Below are 14,580 nucleotides of genomic sequence, written 5' to 3'. Positions count from 1 at the left end.
TGGTACAGGCTGCTACGCTTTCATGTGACGTCTAACATGCTGATCTTGCACAGTGTCTGCAGCTGATTGTAACTAGGAAAGATCTCTCCTTAATAAAGATCACATCTCACCTGGTCCTAATCAGCCATTCAAAGAACATGTGTAGTTCATACGTGTCCCTTGTTAAATAGATGAGTTGGCAACTGAACAGCAGATGGGAATAAACAGTGTTATTGCTGCTGTGAAAGGGGAACCTCAATAACCTCTGACAGGCCACAAATCTTTGTGGTTCTATAATAAAGGCACATAATGCAAATATCCTACTTCAAATAAACAATTTTCAAATGCCAGGGCTCTTTTCTGGGAGGCAACACACATATATAGATATGCCTCACAGCACAGGGGTCATGAGCTCGATTCCTGACCATGGCCTTATCTGTGTGGAGTTTGTATGTTCTCCCTGTGTTTGCGTGGGTTTCCTCTGGGTGCTCGGGTTTCCTTCCACATTCCAAAAACATACTGGTAGGTTAATTGGCTGCTATCAAATTGACCCTAGTCTCTGTCTGTCTGTCTGTCTGTGTGCATGTTAGGGAATTTAGATTGTAAGCTCCTATGGGGCAGGGACTAATGTGATTGAGTTCTCTGTACAGCACTGCGGAATTAGTAGCGCTATATAAATAGCTGATGATGATATAGGGGCATATTCAATTCTTTTTTTTCGCGCAGGGAGCTGCGAGCTGAAATCCAGCGAGAAAATTACCGTATTAACGGTAATCGTGCGCGGACCGCGAGATTTTCGGCGTTTCCGCCGAGAAATGAATATGCCCCATAGAGATAGATTTATCCACTATGCTGCCAAATGAGAGTACTATCTGTCTGAAAAAAATCTTTAAAATATAGACTACTACAAACAATTTATACCTTCTATGCATATAAAGTCCTTTCTTCACATTCATGACCAGGAAATATCGATAGAATTATTAGATAACCCACTGGTGATGTCTGTGAGAAAGATTTGGCACATTCTTCGACATAAATTTCATTTAAATCCTTACAAATCTGTACACCTTCCTTTTGTTGGTAATCCTGATTTTCAGGATGGCATGGCGGCTTGTCCCTTTAAGACATGGGAACAACAGGGTCTATACTCTACGGGTCAATTGATGAATAAATCAACCAAGAAACCATTGCGTTATGCCCAAGCTAGTGAAAAATTTCCATTTCTTGGCCCTTGCGGGATGATATTTCTCCAAGCCCAACATTATGTCAAGAGCCTAATTGTTTTTTCTCAGACATAGATTGGGATAACCCATAAGACAATATACTACTCTCTAAATCCCCCAAACAAAAAGCTATTTCAATTCATTATAGACTCCTGAGAAACAACATAGACTATTCTACCATACGCTCGGCCTTGCTCAATGGTTATTGACATTCCCGCACTTAACTAATGAAATTTTGCTTAAAAACTTAAACATCTCGATCAGATTACTCCCAGCCTCTACATATGTAGAAATGTTCCTCAACATATTTTACAGGGGATATATATCTCCACATCGCAGATTGGTTATGGGTCTGTCAGATAATGATAGGTGTTCTTAATGTGGGATGGGAGGGGCGGACTTGTTTCATTGTTTCTGGGGATGTCCGGTTATTAGAGGGTTCTGTATACGCGTGTGGAGGTTCGCTACTGCTGATCTGGTAAATTATCTCCCTTTCACACCAGACTGGGCTATATTGGGCATTCTCCCACCAAATGCCCGCACATCCAGAGGTGGCAGACGTCTGCTGCTGATTATTTCGACAGTGGCAAGAAAATGCATCCTCCACATGTGGATCCAGAGCACATCCCCCACACTGGACCTCTTTAAAGAAAAATTGTTCTTTGCCATGAAAATGGACTGGTTGGAAGCCTCCCTCCAAAAATCAAAATACACAGGGAGATTTTTTGACACTTGGGAGAGCTTTGTTGGCACTTTGTCAGTCCCGCTGAGAGAGCAAATACAAAAATGTTTTCAACACACCCTTTGGTACGAAACTAGAATATTCATGCAAGACCCACCTATCTTTCTGGACTAGGAGAGTGCTTGTGTTGCCCCGGTCTCTCCAGGCTTTTGTATCTTATGTGTGATATCATATTTATAGTTCACTTCAGTAACTCACACATGACGACTTTCCTCATACTATGTGTCGTAGTTCATGATTATTAAGTATAAACATATCTTTGTTCTAATTTATTTACTGATGTGTACATGTTTGACATTCTTCAATAAAGAAATTTAAAAAAAAAAATATATATAGACTACTAATTAAACCATTATTCCCAGTAAATGTGACTTATATAGAAAATGTGAACCTGCTTAGATCATGTGGGCCAGGACACATGTATGTGCTTGACCTGATTATCCATTAGGTAATCCAGAACCAGTAGATTGCCACACCCTGTTAAAATCTTTTTTTTTTTATTTGGTTTGCACCGCCATGTAAGCACCTGAAAGGTTAATGGAAGGATACAAGTTGCAGCCCTGACAGCTATACTGACAGAACAGCACGGGATGTCTGTCTGTCCTTCTACTCTGTCACTAGAGCACCCAGGTTCAGAGGAGAATGTGCTAAGCACTTATTGGAGGAGGAACCCTGGTGTTCACGTGATTGAGGCTCAGAGTACATAGGGGCCATCACTTCTGAAGGACCTGGACTGGAGAGACAACAGATACCACTTAAAGAATAACTTTTAATATTAACATTAACACCCTGCCCCACCACCATCCATCTACCCGTACCTCAGAGATAATTCCCACCTGTCTTCCCTCTGGACGATGGCAGCATTGTTACGAGGTCCACAGTAAAAGTAGCCTGGTGGACAAATAAAGTAAGTATAGACTGGATTACACTTGCCGCAGTGCTATCGCTGGCGGTAAGATGATTAGCCTATTATACAGGAACTGCCGCAATAGGTGTTCTGCAATCACCATATGACCGTGTGTAGGGTCAGTAAATAATAGTTCGGAGGAGGGAGGCCCCAAACTGGTATCTTGTCTAGGGTCCCATGGATTCTTATTCTGTGTTTATATAAAATCACTGTCAAAGGGAAAAACAAAAAATATCCGTTGACTTTCATCTCAAAAATAGTCAATTTGTGTATTTGAATGTTTCCTGTGTTATTGTTTATTGTTACTTTTTTGATTGTTTGTTTATGGGCAGTTCTGACTGATTTATTGGATCTACAGTATGCACTGTACTCTGTTGTAACTCATGTTTGTTATATATTATTTTACTAAAAACTTAATAAAAACCTTTTAAGTTAAAAAAAATAAAATAAATAGTCAATTTGTAAAGATTAGTTAGGAGTTAGGACACATACAAGCAAGTAGTAATAACACTCTTGTAAAAATGCTCTGAAAGTGTTAAAGCGCTACGGAATTTGCTGGCGCTATATAAATAAATGATGATGATGATGCTTGTGCCCAATGTCTACTCACATTACATACATCCCAGTAGTGTTGATATTTGCAGTACTGCCCTGTTTTTCTGGATCTGAAAGGCGTGTGGACTAACAGGAAATGGGCTCCACACTTTATGGGTTGGGCTTTTTTTTGTCCACTTTTTGCTTTAGTTAGTTGATATGACAGATGCATTCATTTTGCAGGCTGAGTAATATTCATGAGAATGCAGATTATCAATGTACTAGCAGTTAGTGACACCACAGAGCTATGAGTAATATTGTAATAGAATACTTCAGGTGAATATCCTGATTATCGGGTGAGCCCACCCAATAGCTAACTCCCTCATTGAAATGATGTTTTCCGGTGCGGTAACTATTGGCGCTGGAGCTTTGAAACATAATTATGTTAGCAGATTGAAGCAACGCAATGTCGAGGTGACATAAGGCTCTGATGCTGTTTGCCCTGGGTATTTAGTCGTCGGACAATTTCATCAGGGTACCCCAACAGCAGAGAGAAAGGAGGTCAGACAAGAGGAACCCAACAAATCAGGTAAGGGTGATGTAAAAATTCATCTTTGCAAACATTTTTAAAATGTGGATATCGAATTAGTTTTTAAAATTCTGATTGAAAACCGCTTCCTTTACAGTTTAAATATTATTCCACTTATGTCCACTAGAGTGGGCTATTTTACTTTTAAAAAACAGAATAGATATCTCCAATCGCATATGCATATTCTGCTGCAGGGGTGGACAAAATGATGTAGGATTTAGGAGTCAACCAGTCAAATCTTTATGTGAGCAAGGTTATTATTATTATTATTATTATTATTATTATTAATTTTTATTTATAGGGCGCCACTAGGTGTCCGTAGCGCCGTACAGGGACAAACAAAATTACAATACAAGGAGAGACAGCACAGTACAGTAAACAATAAGCACAGTAACTCTGTGAGCTCAAAGCACAGCAAGGGCGCGGGAGGGGAGAGGGGAAGGTCTGCATACGACGGAGCCCAAGAGGGAGGGCACGGATTATAGGGAGACCCCCAGGGGGGGAGAGGAGGGGACAGGGGGAAGAGGGTCCTCAAGGAGGACGACAAGGTTGCTGGAGAGCAGAGTTAACAGTGGTGAGACAGAAGGAGAGGTGACCCTGCTCAAAGGAGCGTACAATCTAAAGTTAAGTTGTATCTAAGAACCAGGGAAGGTGTGCATCTAACCTTAATAGGAATTGCTTTTAAAAAAGTTGGGTGACTGCAATAATTTTTGTTGGTGCATTAGCTACCTGGCTCCTGGGATTTGTCCAGTCCTGTGAGTGCGACCCATAAAACCATGGGGTTATGTTTTCCAGAGGAGGGTGGACAAGAGTTGTGTCGTTGCTTCCATGGTCCTTCCAGCATTTCTTAAAAGAGCTGTATATATAATCGCAGCATTTGCCAAAGAGATGAATCGTTTCACATCTATATCACAAGCTTTAATTCTGCATTACCTACAAAAACTATTGCACTCCCCAGTCGTGGATGCACACATCACAGTAATATCAGAAGAAGGCAAGGATCCATTACTGTACCAGGACTATTGTTCTATCTCTCTGATGGATGGTGATACCAAATTGTATGCAAAAATCCTGGCATGTTGTGTAACTTTCACTAATTTTCTGGTTCACGTTGGATGTGTCCCTGATTAAAACTAAAAACACAATAAAAAAAAAAACATTGAAAATTTCAATCTGGTATTTGACCCGGTGGATTGACGCTTCATGTTTGTAACCTGGGCACTATGAGCTTGAGAGACAATATGTTTTGCCAGGGTAAAGGCTCAGTATAGCTACCCCTCAGCAACAGTAAATGTAATTAGGCTTTTGTCCTCATCTAGGTTTGCCAGCTCCCCCTGCTGGGGACATGATGTGTGCGGAAATAATCTTCTTTAAGATCTCCAGACAGAAATTGAGTATCGCCCCTTGGTGGTGTACACAGATATCCCATTATGTTTATAACTACAAGTCCCAGCATGCTTTGTCAATATATAGCAGCTTATTGCTGGAAGGGTATGCTGGGACTTGTAGTTTCACAACACCTGGAGCGTCACAGGTTAGCCAACACTGAGTTAGAATAACAGACTGGAAGTTTTAAAAGGAGGGTGGTGCTTGAAATCATTGTTCTTCCTCTGTTAACCATGATTAGCTGCAAGGAAACACAAGGAAACATGTGCAGTCATCATTGCATTGCACAAAAAGGGCAAGGAAATTGCTGTTAGTAAGATTGCATCTAAATCAACCATTTATTGGATCATCAAGAACTTCAGGTTTTGAATTTAATTAAATTGCCCTTTTAAATCTTGCCGCCAAAATCTGCGATTTTTCTACACCACGGGAAGATATATTTGGAACCTGGGAGAGTATACCAGCATTGAAAGGAACCCACTTATTATGGAGCTCCTGCTAGTCTGGATCTCGCTCATTTTCTCTACTCTTTAGAAGAAGGTATAGTAAAACACCTCAGAATATTGTTCCCAATGTTAGAGAGAGAAAAAAAAATCCTTGTATTGGCACATTTGTCCTCTGAGTGTAGCCAAGAGAACAATTACAGAATGCTTGTAGGATTTTACAGGACTCTCATAAACATACATTGGTGGGTTTCTTCTGTTCAAGACACTTGCTGGAAAAGGGTTCAAGGTCCACGATCATTACTTCACACATGGTGGAGTTACCTTGTGATAAACCTATTGATGTCAAGTTTTAAAAATGATTTCCCAAATCCTCTTTTCACCAATGCTTAATGATACAAAGCAATTTCTCTTGCACTGTAAGCATTCCCATATAGGCACATAGCATTAAGTTAACAGCTATACTGTTGAATGCTGTGAAAGTCCTGATAACTTGCATTTGATACAGGTGAATGAATGTTCAGTAACTTGCTGGGTAGCTCAGGTTAACACTCTGATGTAATTTGAAGAGAGATTCTTTGCCAGACAAGATAAGTATTTGTGTTTCTTAGTACAAGTGTAAGTAGTGTAGCTGACACAGTAATGGTGGCTTATATGACACAATGAATGTCTGCCAGACCATTTCTCTCATATAACAAAGCACCACTTTTATTACACCTTCCCTTCATACATAACGCTTAACTTTACCGTGTTGGGGGTGGGGAGGGGGGGTGTCAAGTAAAATAGCAATTTGCAGAAATCAATAATTCACTATTTTTGGTTATTTTACAGGAGTACACTTTAGACACTAGAAACATACCAATAACAAATATTTGTGTATCAGACTCAGTAATATCAATATACAATGTAATATGTGAAATAATCATGAGGTGCCTGATTCATTAAGGATCTTAACTTGAGAAACTTCTTATTTCAGTCTCCTGGACAAACCATGTTACAATGTAAGGGGTGCAAATTAGTATTCTGTTTTGCACATAAGTTAAATACTGACTGTTTTTTCATGTAGCACACAAATATCAACTTTAAATTTCAGTGTAAAAATAAGCTATCAAGTATTTGTGTGCTACATGAAAAAACAGTCAGTATTTAACTCATGTGCAAAACAGAAAACTAGTTTGCACCCCTTTGCATTGTAACATGGTTTTGTCCAGGAGACTGAAATAAAAAGTTTCTCAAGTTAAGATCCTTAATGAATCAGGTCCGAGGTTTTTAGTGCAAATTTTGATCAAATTGTGAATGCATCAAGTTGGCCTCATTCCGATGGATACCTATACAAATCACTATGCATTTGTAATTTTTTTTTAAATAAATAAAAATATATATTTTGAGGCTTTTTTTTTCCATTTGTTTGGACGAAAACATTTGGGAGGGAGGTAGTAGGGGTACAGAAGGAAAGAGTTGGGATGCGGGTACACAATGTCCATTTGAGTAAGAAAAACACATAGCATTAGGAAAGAAGAACTATACAGTCATGGCCAAAAGTTTTGAGAATGACACAAATATTATTTTTCACAAAGTCTGCAAAGTTTGCATATACTCCATAATATCATGAAGAGTGATCAGATGAATTCCAATTAATGTCAAAGTCCCTCTTTGTCATGACAATGAACTTTATCCCAAAAACAACATTTCCACTGTATTTCAGCCCTGCCACAAAAGGATCAGCTGACATCAGGTCAGTGATTCTCTCATTAACACAGGTGAGAATGTTGACGAGGACAAGGTTGGAGATCACTGTCATGCTGATTGAGTTAGAATAACAGACTGTAAGCTTTAAAAAGAAGGTGGTGCTTGAAATCATTGTTCTTCCTCTGTTAACCATGGTTAGCTGCAAGGAAACACGTGCAGTCATCATTGCTTTGGACAAAAAGGGCAAGGTAATTGCTGTTGGTAAGATTGCATCTAAATCAACAATTTATTGGGTCATCAAGAACTTCAAGGAGAGAGGTTCAATAGTTCTGAAGAAGGCTTCATGGCGCCCAAGAACGCCTGGCAAGCGCCAAGACTTTCTCCTAAAGTTGATTCAGATGCGAAATCGGGGCACCACCAGTGCAGAGCTTGCTCAGGTATGGCAGCAAGCAGAGGTGAGTGCATCTGCACGTACAATAAGGCAAAGACTTTTGGAGGATGGCTTGGTGTCAAGAAGGCCAGCAAAGAAGCCACTTCTCTCCAGGAAAAACATCAGGGTCAGACTGATATTCTGCTAAAGGTACAGGGATTGGACTGCTGAGGAGTGGAGTAAAGTAATTTTCTCGGATAAATCTCCTTTCAGATTGTTTAGGGGTATCTGGAAAACCCCTTGTCTGGAGAAGGAAAGGTCCTATGTCATGCCAACAGAAAAGCATCCTGAGACCATTCATTTGTGGAGTTGCTTCTCAGTCAAGGGAGTGGGCTCACTCACAATTTTGCCTAAGAACACAGTCATGAATAAAGAATGGTACCAAAACATCCTCCATGTGTCACGAGCCGTGGCGGCTCTGGACGCCACCGCGACTCACCTCCTCCTCTCTCTTCATGTCCCAACCGTCGTCATGACGACCGGGACGTCAAGGCAATGGCCGGGACGCTACTGAGCTCAGCGCCGCGTCCCGGCATGCAGGAGAGCCGGGCGCGCTAATCAAATCCTAGCCAGGTGGATAAACACTAGGCATGCCCCCAGCCTTCCATCATTGGCCAGCTTGCATTTATAAGGCAGGAAGGGGCAATCCTCCTGTCACGGGCGCTAGGAGTCTTTACCCAGTATCACCCGCTGATGGTCTTATCAGAGCAGTAGAGTTGGTATATGATACTCTGGTGGCAGGGTGATAATGGAACTGGAAACAGCAGATGGTTAGAGAATGCTCAGAAAGTCTATGACTAGCAGCACTGGTAAACAATAGGTAACTGAACACGAGGATCTGGATGGACAAGGACACGTGAGGGTAGTCAGTGGTCTGCGCACGGCAAGTTGTACCACTGCTATAGTGAGAAGGAATGTCCAGGAGTAATAAGGAGGTTAAAGTCAGCGGTCTGCGTATAGCAAGTTGTACCTCTGTCTGTAGTGAAGGAATGGAATCCAGGTGAAGTTAACGGGGAAGTCAGTGGTCTGCGTGTAGCAAGTTGTACCACTGCTTATGTGAGAGGATATATGCAACTGGTGACACAGGGAAACAGGAATCAGTGGTCTGCCTCTAGCAAGTTGTACCACTGAATATATATGTGAGGAAGGACACGAGGAGATAAATGCAATGCAGAGTCTACACGGGTACACTGAACTTGATCCCACGTTGAACTGCACACAATAATAATAATGAATGAACAGCACTGCACAGATAAACAAAGTCACTAGAATAGTCCAGCAAAAGGAAACACAGTCAATAATAGTCTCAGAGGATGGAAACTCCGGAAAAGAACAACTCAGTCCAGATGGATATGCAATACACCAGCACAGTCAATGAGAAGTATGCATACCGTGGTTCAGATGAGCAGGCTGTTAGAGATAGCTGCAGGGATACCTGAGCGGCAGGGAACTGACGAGATGAGAAGTCCTTGCAGAGTGGAAGCGGCAGGTAGGTGCAGCGCATTGTAGGTAGGCCAGCAAGGATGACAAAATACTCAGGAAGCAGTAGTATATCGAATTAAACAGCAGGAGACCACGGGAGAGCTGAAGCGATGTAGCAGAGCTGGAAGCCGAGGAGCGTAGACTCGATGCTAGCAGGCAAGTTGACACAAATGGACACACTGTAGAAGCAGTAGGCAGCGGGTCAGCTGACGGCAGGTAGAATGCAGACTAGAGCGCTGAGACGAGCAGGACTCTGTAGACACGCTGAAGTAGCTAACAGGAATCAGCTGGAACAGTAGCGATGTAACGCAGGAGAGTTGGAGAGATCTGTAACTTGTTAGACACACGGAGGCAGCGGATAGGAATCAGCTGCTGGAGTCACGATGAAACACAGGAGAGTTTGCAGTAATCTGTAACTGTAGATATACGGAGGCAGCGGATAGGAATCAGCTGCTGAAGTCACTAGGAACACGAGGAGTAGAAGTGGTCTGGAAACCACAAACGCAAAAAACAGGAATCAGCATAAGCTGAACACACGAGGAGGCACTGGAACACCTTCAGAGACTCATGAGGAATGAGACACCATGAGACTCCAAGATCAGGCCACGTGGTATTGACCACAGGTGCTTAATATAGGGAGTGTTGCCTGATCAGCCAATTAAGTTAAAGGAACAGAACTGAAGGTTAGAAGGGACTGCACATGCGCAGTACCTCATTATAATGGACGGACACGGTTCCTAGCTACCTTAGAAGTAGCACTCACAGTGACACCTCCCCTGCCGGTTATAGTTCCTGCTTATGCACACTAGCCTGCTGTGTTCCTCTGCTCTCTGACTACTTTTGGTTTCTGATTTCTGTTGCCGACCCTTGCCTTGTTTACTGACCACGATTGATTGCCTGTGCCCTTTTGACCTTTTGACCTCCTTGCCTGGACTCCTATGCTGCTGATTCGCCTGTGACCCCTGACCCCGGTTCGTGTACTGGATATTCTGTCTGCTGCCAGCCTCGACCCTTGCCTGGACCTCACTCTGCTATTTCTCCTATCTTCCATTACCAGGTTCTCCCCAGTCTGCGCACAATTCACGACCCTCAGCTGTCTGCGGCCAAATCTGTCCCCACCACTAGGGGCTCCAGCGAAAACCAGACTTCTGAGCAGACTCCGGGTTTTGTGTTGCTGGCTGTGGGGGTTCCTAACACCATGAGCAACTTCTCCCAACCATCCAAAAACAGTTTGGTGATGAACAATGCCTTTTCCAACATGATGGAGCACCTTGCCATAAGGAAAAAGTGATAACTAAGTGGCTCGGGGATAAAAACATCGAAATGTTGGGTCCATGGCCAGGAAACTCCCAGACCTTAATCCCATTGAGAACTTGTGGTCAATCCTCAAGAGGCGGATGGACAAACAAAAACCCACAAATTCTGACAAACTCCAAGCATTGATTAGGCAAGAATAGGCGGCCATCAGTCAGTATGTGGCCCAGAAATTGATTGACAGCATGCCAGGGCGAATTGCAGAGGTCTTCAAAAAGAAGGGTCAACACTGCAAATATTCACTCTTTGCATACATTTAAAGTAGTTGTCAATAGAAGCCTTTGACAGTTGTGAAATGCTTGTAATTTTACTTCAGTATACCATAACAACATCTGACAAAAAAGTCTAAAAACACTGAAGCAGTACACTTTGTGAAAACCAATACTTGTGTCATTCTCAAAACTTTTGGCCAGGACTGTACAATAAATAATATTACACTTTAACTTTTCTTTTAATTTTTAAAGTAACTTTGTGTGGACGATAAATTCATGCAGAAGAGTGACAAACAGTAGTGTAAGGTGCAATACAGTTTTAACACTCACTGAAACAGCAGAAATGCATTGGAGATGCATTGCATGTCCTGTTGACCAAATTTTTGTAATAGAGTATTGAAGGGAAATTAAAGGCTTATGACCAAGTGCGAAGAGCGACATGTACCTGGAAAGTAACGCTGTATGCTCGCCGAGAGGCGGGGAGGGCTTATTCATGACGTCAGCCAGCGCTGCTTTTGATTTTCCCAGCTTCCCCAAACAGTGACACTTTTGTGGAAGTCCAACTGTGAACCCCAGGATAGCATTCTGGGATGGCAGTTCTCAGAAAAAAAAGATCCAGATACTCTGTTTTCTTGTTCAGATCCTTTAAAACTGGACTTCCAACTGTTGAACCATCCTGTCGGATCCGGCCAGACTTGCTCGCAGAGAACCTCTTTAAACAGTGGGAATTCCCACCCCAGAATAAGTGGATACGGCAACTTAGACGCTATGGCAGCCACCACCGAAACTGTTTGGTTTTTAAATGTGACTGGCAGAAGTGTTCTCTCATATTCCTCAGTTGATTCATGTATGCAAGAGATCTTTCACCTTGGGCACCTGAGTAGGTTTCGGGCAGGGCAGAGCTGGAAACCAATATAAGTTCACTCCCAGAGTCAACCAAAGCTAATATTTTCGTTGATAAGTCTAGTCATTTAGAACAAACAAGAACTTCCTGATGTGCTTTGAGAAGACGGTCCAACATGCATGACAAAACAGTTCATGGGTTCTTGTAACTTAGGGCACTTGGCCCAAAAGTGGCCACATTTGAAGCAATTCAGATCACTCACCTTTGTAACTGGTACTCTGTCAAAAGCAGCTTTACCATTGGGCCCTGTGGCAAGGATCGAGGCTATGGAGGTGGCATCTGTTTGGCACAAACGCAGGTGGTTTGGTCTTTTGCTGTAAAGCACCAAACCTCACTACCACTGTGCAAATTTGTTCATAAGACTGCAGCACTCATCTTTGCAGACCTTAGTTTAGTCCCTGGATACAGAGATCTATCGCCAAAACTTCAATAATCCAAAGATGCGAATTCACCTCTGGCTCCAGCCATTTTTTTAATTTTGGAAAGCTCCGACAATTTTGCTTTGACCTGTTTATATTTGGCACAGAGCCAAAACCCGAATGTGCGCCAATTTCTCAGAATTTAAGCACAAACACCCGGTCCACATCCATCTAAGCTCACTGAATTTTGCCAATTAGATATGGCACCAGCATTTAAATATGAACGCATTTTGGTCCTCTGCTTAGGGAGCAATTGTGACAACTTTTCACAGCGAGTAAGAGATGGAGGCTATCTGCTGGTATTAGCGCCGCTGTATAGGGAGGCGCGGAGTCTAATGCACGCCTGGTTTTCACAGGGACCCCCACAAGGCAGTATGGACTTGGCCGCAAGGGATACGCAGGTCACTGTTCTCCAAGACAGTCACTGGCGAGATAGGGGTGAACAGTGGGTAGTCAGACAGGCCAGGGACAAAACCAGCCAGACAAATCGGTACCAAATCAGAAGAGAAAGGTGTAGTCAAGGAAGCCGAGGTAATACCAAGGGAGTGATACAATGCTAAATCAGGATCCAAAGGGAGGTATAGGAACAAGCAGAGTCAAAACCAGGAACACAATGGAGCAGATAGCTGGGAACAGATACGCTGGACTCGGGTGTGAGCCTAATACTCTTGCACCCTAAAGTTGCCAGAGTAGAGGTAAATAGAGGTAGGGAACACCTCATTGGAGCAGGAGGAAATAGGAGGGGATCCCTAATAGGAGAAAAGTGGTGGTCAGTGATGTTACTGACCACCGATGATGCAGGGAACCATCCCCGTTGCTAAGCAATGGGGAGATACTGGTGCGCAGGTGCACTGAAGAAGCCTGGGAGAAAAAGAGCTGGTTATGTCCAGTTGCTGCCGGAAGAGGTTGGGCCGCTGTCCCCGGCAGCAGTGAGACAGGAGGGATAGCTCCTGGCAGAACCAAACACCCCCACCCATCTCACTGCTAAGGAGATCTTGGAAGTTAACATCTTCTTAAATTTAGATAAAATGCGAGGAGCGTGAAGATCTTCTTCGGAAACCAAGGACCTCTCCTTTGGGCCTTAACCCTTCCAATGAAACAGATATTGAGTACTCCTTCCATGAGAGATTAGAGATCTCAGGATGTGTTCTACCTCAAATTCCCTCCCAGAAATCGTTTCAATACTTTCAGGATGGGAAGTTTCCTTAAAAATAATTTGGAGCACCAAAGGCTTCAGAAAGGATATATGGAAGGTGTTGTGGATCTTGAGAGATGGAGGGTGTTGGAATTTATAAGATACTGCATTAACAACCTGAGAAATCTGGAAGGGACCAATGACACATGGTACAAGCTTTATAGACGGGACCTCAAGTTATAAATTCCGAGTGGCAAGTGATACCCTGTCGCCAACACAAAGACTGGGAAAGCATGTACGTCAACGATCAGCCGAGTTCTTGTAACGTACAGATGCTTTGGAAAGGTTGGCTTGTGTCTGGGCCCAGATTTTGGAAACCGTATGCACCACAAAATTGGCAGCTGGAACAGGAGATGCTGGATTCTCAGGAAAGGTGGGAATGATAGTGTGTCTTACAAAAACAATAATAATGATTATTATGGGAACATTCGGCCCAAGGAAGGTATTCACTCCAGGCAAGAGCCAGATACTATCTGGAAAAATCAGAAAACATGCAACAGGAACAAGTAGTTTTCATAATACAAGGTATACAATATTCACACACAATTATTTCATTTTCAATTAGGTCTACTATTTACAGCAGCAAGAGACTGCTATGGGGACTAAGTTTGCGCTGAGATACGTGAATCTGTTCGTGAGTTGGTGGGAAGACCATTTCATTTGGAGCAGTGCAGAGCTTCGCGCAAACTTAGTCCTCTAGAGGAGGCTTATAGATGACATAATATTTGTATTGAGAGGAAACCAGGAATCACGGGACGATTTCTTAAAATACATTAATGATAACAACAGAAATCTAGAATTCACCTCAATCAGCAGCAGCCGTGCCACTTTCTTAGACCTCGAAATCTCAGTGGAGAATAATAAGATACATATGTCACCCACTTCAAACAAGTGGACTGCAATAGTTACATATTGGCCACAAGCCATCATTACTCTCAGTGGTTAAACAATATAACACTGGGGCAGTTTAAAAGGATAAGAAAAAATTGTTCGAGTCTGGGGTCATATGAAACACAAGGCAATATTCTCAAAGAACAATTCATAGATAAAAGGTACAACAGGGAGGTAGTAGAACAGGCATTTGAGGAAGTGAATAACAAAGATGGAACTTCACTTTTGGAATATAGAACCA

This window comes from Mixophyes fleayi, chromosome 6, assembly GCF_038048845.1.
Source record: "Mixophyes fleayi isolate aMixFle1 chromosome 6, aMixFle1.hap1, whole genome shotgun sequence".
Classification (NCBI taxonomy): Eukaryota; Metazoa; Chordata; class Amphibia; order Anura; family Limnodynastidae; genus Mixophyes; species Mixophyes fleayi.
This window is presented reverse-complemented; position numbering follows the sequence as displayed.